The sequence below is a fragment of the Pinus tabuliformis genome, chromosome 7 (genome assembly GCF_031772625.1).
Source record: "Pinus tabuliformis cultivar Carrire ecotype Pingquan chromosome 7, CPIR1, whole genome shotgun sequence".
Taxonomy (NCBI): Eukaryota; Viridiplantae; Streptophyta; class Pinopsida; order Pinales; family Pinaceae; genus Pinus; species Pinus tabuliformis.
Window position 1 is genome coordinate 902,988,638 of NC_142293.1, and position 6,000 is coordinate 902,994,637.

The following is a 6,000-nucleotide window of genomic DNA, read 5'->3' on the forward strand; positions in this document are numbered from 1 at the left end:
ATTTTTCGTAAGGTAGCCCGTGCTTCTCTAAATTTAGGGAGACTTGGTCAACGTTGTATGTGGTTCACATGGTGCCTAGACTTATTTTTGTGAGAAAGTCAACAGGTCAGAATAGAAGAATGGAAGAAACTCCTAAGATCTTTCAAAGTTATGCAATGGTTGATCAAATAAAGGCACATGGAGGGGTTTTTCTTGGAGGAGTTGGTTTCGTCTTCTTCTTCTTCCTAATGGATACTGACATAGGATGGGAGGTATAATGGTAGAAATCACATGCATGAACTACTCATGGGGCTTCTTCCTCAAAGAAATAGTAAATTGTTTTAGGTGCATCATCAGTTACCTAAGCAGTAGGAAGTGATGGTGCAACAATACTAGCCTGATGGAGGGAAACCAATGTGTCCTTATACCTAGGAATATTCGACAAATTGTGAGTATAATGACCATGTTGTGTGTAAATAGTGCATGGGTGGTTGGTGTGTAATCCCTTATTACACGATGAGTTGGCCTTCTCTCTAGGAGGGAAGGGTGAAGGTGTGAGTGTCTTTAGAGCATGAAGAAGGGTTTTCAACTCTTCCAATATTGGGAATTGGTTGGTAGGGTGTCCCAATACATCACATAATGCACATGGGGGAGGTACCCTAGGAGAGGAGGTAGTTGTGGTATCATTCTTATTGGATTTTCATTTATCCTTCTTGGTGGTACTCTCTGATGTCAATGTAGGTGATACCACAAGGGGTAAGGTCTCTTAGGGGTTTGCAGTAACAAATCCCATAGACATGACCCCTGAGCTTGCTGACATGGCTCGAGGGGACAAATACCAGACGGGTATTGTGACAACCATGATTGGTAGAGTGAGGGTTTCCATGACTTGGTGTGAAACAAAAACAGGTAGAGGATAGGGAAAAGGGGTCTAAGTAATCACACAAAGGAGAAAAGGAGGTTCGGTAGTCACAAAATTTGGTGTTTCTGGATTTGGTGGTTGAGTATCCTATGTCTTATTACCATCTCATGTATTCATAATACATACAAGAGCTGAAGAAACCGGTGTGACAATTGGTGGGTCTCATGGGCATGTGCCAAGGAGAGAGGAGGTTTTGAACATTCTTGGGTCAACTTCAATTAAGGAAGGGACCAATTCATTTTGGGACCTAACAAAGGGTAGCACACCATCCAACGAGGAAGACATCCTTGTTTCATAGTGTGTTAATTGGTTGATGGTAATGATTTTCCCAAAATGGGGGAACATCATGGTGTGAAAAATTGATGATGCCACTGCCTTCATGTAATACATGTAACTTCATCCAAACAAGATGTTGTAATATAGAGGGGCATCAAGGACTTCAATATATATGAGAACTATATTTCCAGTGAGTTCAACAGGGACATTTTGAAAGAGTCCTATGGGTGATGATGGGCGTCCATCATATGCCCTCAATGTGATGGAGGAAGTAGTGAGTTTGAGGGATCCTAGTTTCTGCCAAATTGATATAACTATGATTTGAAATGGGGGTTTGATAACTTGTTATGCTTACAAGAACCTCCCACTCAGTTAAACAAATAAATGATCTAGCTTATATATGACATTTGCGGAATTAAATACTTGAAACAGGTGTATGTTTTCTTTTAATTGTTTAAGTGCTTTAAGTCCATTTGTTTCTGCTGATATTAAACACATATAACAGCCATATAATGCAGCAAATAAACAACCACACATAACAGCAAATTTAATCTAGGAGTTCACCCGAATATCGTGGGCTACGTCTCCTTGAGCTTTTGTCATCTTGACTTGGCTCTTTGGGATTATGGTAAAGTTTCTTTTACAAGTTCCACACTTAACTCCAAAGGTTACTGAACTGAACCAATGGGCTTATAATACCATCTATATCCCTGTCATGGCTATCATCACTCTGCAAATAGATCTAAGATCCCTTAGACTTGATTCCTTCAATCAGTGCTATGAGCTACCCTAAGCTTCTTGATGGCACTAATTCCTTCAGAATTCTTTAACTATATCTGAAACCTCATCTACTATCTCCAACACATATCAGACACTGAAAATAGACTAATCATTTTCTCAAAATGAGCATTGCATCCCCAAACTAGGCCTTCCTCCAGGGTTAGCACCGGGCTGCCTGAAACTTCCTTGTAGCATCTCAGACTTTAGAAGTATTCAAATGCTTCTAAAGATCCCTACAATGGATTCACAATGCTCATTATAGTCAGGAACAACTATTGGTTCGTTGAGAACGAGTACTAGTAGCTCCTACAACTGCCTCCAACTCCTAGTGTCCCTGAGCTCCAAAATCTCCCTGGATGAAAATCTCTATGAATATGACTTCTTCAGCTTCTCTGGACTATTCCATTGGCTTCAAAAGGCTCCAATTAGACTAGCTAGCCTCTTTTTTCACTCTCTCTGATCGAAATTTGCTCCTGGAGTGCATTTAGTCAATATCCCCTAGGGATACTCCACCAAATTTGGTGAACTTGCACTTAACTCCAGTTAAAATTAGCATTCCGCATTTTTTTAGCCGCTCCGCCAAGCTAAACCATTGGAGGTGACTGTTACAATTAATTTTGGGTGCACATATGTGGCAGTATACCCCAGCGGTTAGGGAGAATCCTCCGTAGAGCTTGCGGTCATGAAACTACGTGTCAAACGTTTGCAATCGGCGGTTAATCACATCGGGATTCATGTGAATAGTTTTATGGGACTACTGGCGGGTAAGTCTGCTGGCGGTCCTAACCCCCAATCCTCTAACCGTCACAACACAAATATGAAATGTAACCATAAGATGTTAAGAAACAAAGTTTGGTGGAGGTGGTAGAGTGTTTTCCTGTCTTACCAGAGGTCACAGGTTCGATTCCGTCAGACCCCAAAAAAATTTACATAACCATTCTAGGGCCACATGGCAGCCTCAGGGTTTGCCACGTGTCGACACCTGATTGGTCCCCAAAATGGAATATTATAGGGAATATTCCAAGGAATATTCCTTGGAATATATTTTTTTTAATATTTCCAAAAGTCAAATTATTCTTGGTCAAATGTCCATAAATTGCAATTTACTGGACTTTTCAAATTGTGATAACTCCTTCATACAATGTTGGTTTTTTGAACTATTCATGATGTCGAAATCAGGAAGACAAGATCTATCCAGTCACTCAGGTTTGACACTCTTTCGAAAACTTTGAGATTTGAGCTATCACTAAGGTCCTTGATCAATATCTGATCAAGGTGGATGCCCCCTCATCCATAATGCACCTATGAATAGTGACATTTTTAATGGTGGCCAGAATCTGAAAGGTGACTATATATGGTAGTCATGCTTCCAAATTGTCCAAATCAAACGTAACTAATCGTGAATCTAAAGGATCAAATGCATCTAGCGCAAAAATAATTGATTTCCACTGAGTTGGACATGTTTGAAGGACCTCCAATGTCGACATGGCTGATGGATATTGTGCAAGGTCATCAATGATACTATAGTTATAAGCTACATTCAAATGATGGGATGTACAATGTAATGGTCCCTTGACCATATTGGGAATGGGTTCGATTGAGGGTTGTTGTATAGTCAAAGGTGGCGTATTTGTATTGGCAATGGATATTGTTGAAGGATCAGGTTCTGAAGGGGTTCCATAATCACAAATATGGGTTTAGAGTAGTACATTTGTTCCTTGGTTTTGATATTGGGGAGGACCGACCTCATGTTCAGTGGCTAGTGCTCCTTGATGGGGAAACGAATTTTACATTACTGCAGGTTGTTGATTTTCTCTCGCTTTCCACCTAGCCTCTCTCATACATTTCAACTCTAGGAGTTTAGGGAAATGATGGGTATGATGTCCATATTTTCCACAAATAGTGCAAGAGTGGTTAGTCCTAAGACCAAAATTCATGTTTTTATTTTGCATATTGTTTGTACCTTGGTTCTAGTTATGGTTTTGATTGGGTGGATTTCCTCCATTTTATGCCCTTGGTCATTGTTTTTGTTATTTTTGTTGGTTGCCCCATTATCCTTAATCTCATTTTTGTTTATTCTTCCCCTTATTTTCATTGGCATTTTGTGGGTTTATAGTGTTGATTTGTTCAAACAACTGTTGTTGAGGGAATGAAGGTTGAAGAAAATTAACTCTTGCATTTTGTTGAGGTGGAGGGTTATTTTTGTGGTGTTGGGAAAGGAAAATAAGGCTTCCCTTGACTCAGGCTTGTGTAGGTAGGCTGGGAGGTTGAAGCCACTTCTAAAGCATGTGTTGGGTACCAATTCTCTTACATGGGAGGGTTTTGAGGAGGTGCAGGTGGGTATGGGTAATATATAGTATTTGATGGTGTTGGTGCAGCAGGTGACCCGCCAAATGGTTTAAAATGAGGTTGTGTACCACACATATTTCTAGTATATTAGAAGGTATTACTTGGTTGATTATGGGTGATGGTCCTGATCAAATAATTGTAGCATTTTATGCTCTTGGTTTATCTTGGACAAAGGACTGTAAGCGAGCAGCTTCTGCGATAAAGAAGTAAAGGTACCTTGATTGTGTGTTAATGAGCTCAAATTGTTGAGATTTACTGATATCCTCTTCTTCTTCTTATGGCATATTTGTGGCAATGTCTTTTGGAATCGTAGGCAAAATATATTTCAAAAATAAATCTAGAAGAAGGGGTGTTGTTATGTCCACTTTTCACAAGCTATGACACTTCCACCATTCATGAACATTGTCTGAAATATGGGTGGAGGTAGTTTTCCAAAAGTGGGTCAATAGTTCCAACCGTCTGTTGTGATGAACTGGGAGCTAAAAGAAGGTGAGGAAACATATTTCTAAAGACTCAAATGTTTGATGGGAACCTGCGGTCTTGCTTACATACAATGTCGTAGTAGGACCAATGAGGTTGCATTGGAATAGTCTCAGACGGATTGAGTCCTCAATGGGAGATTCAATGAAGCCCCAAATGGTATTGTATTGGTATTTTACATGGTAGAGTGACCTTGTAAAGAGGTTTTCAAAGGAGTCCTCTTTGGGGTAGTGTTAGTGGGAGTACCCTGTAGAGTGGTGTTGGTGTTCCCCTAAGAAGTGGTCATAGGGGTATCTTGAGAGAAACTAGATCCTAATAATGTTGCACCAAGAATGGATGAGCCAAGCAAGGTATATGGATGTTGTCTCCTAGGAAAAAATGGTTAGAGACCAGGCACACCTCCTGGTAGTGGGGGGAGGTCTTGTAGGCATCTAGAGTGATGGGTAACCCTTAGGTCCCATATGGTGCCCTGGTAAGCATGTGGAAAGATATTGTGAGGGGGATTTTTTAGCAAAAAAATAATCACATACATAAGACAAAGTGAAAAATAAATGGTTAATTTTCCCTTGAACTCTTTAATGTGTGAAAAAATCAACAAAAAGTTTTGTGAGATTTTGCATATGATAAAAAAATCCTAAAAATACCTAACGTCCTTCCACTCAAATAGTAACTAGGCCTTTTTCATATTTCATATTAGGGTATTGGGACCACATCTTGAAAGTACTGGAAATGCTTCCAGCAACCAAAAACCAATGAAGATATGAATAGGGTTATAGTGGGGGGTACTAGGAATACATCCCAAAAAAATGGTTATGCTTCCAATAGTCAGTAACCAAAATTGCCTCCAGGTGCAAGTTCTCCCGCGCCCGTGAGCTATAGGTAAATATGCCCTAAGATTTGGCCACTAAGTTACCTACGTCCAATGGGAATGAGTGAATCTCAGCTTATGGTTGTTAAATTTGAACCCGGAATCCCTACCAAGTGTCGAGAGACAACAAGGAGGTTCCTAATAATTCGTCATCTAAGCTTTTCCCCTTCATAGGTTTCAACTCATTATTGGTTTTGACACTTGATGATGTAGGATTTGAAGTTCCCTAAAAAGACAACTTCTATGTTTCAAGATGAAAAACAACCACAGTGGCTTATATGCTACCTATCATCGTGGTCCTTACCTGAACTATAAATTATTTTGTGGCCCCCGTGGGGAATTTAGT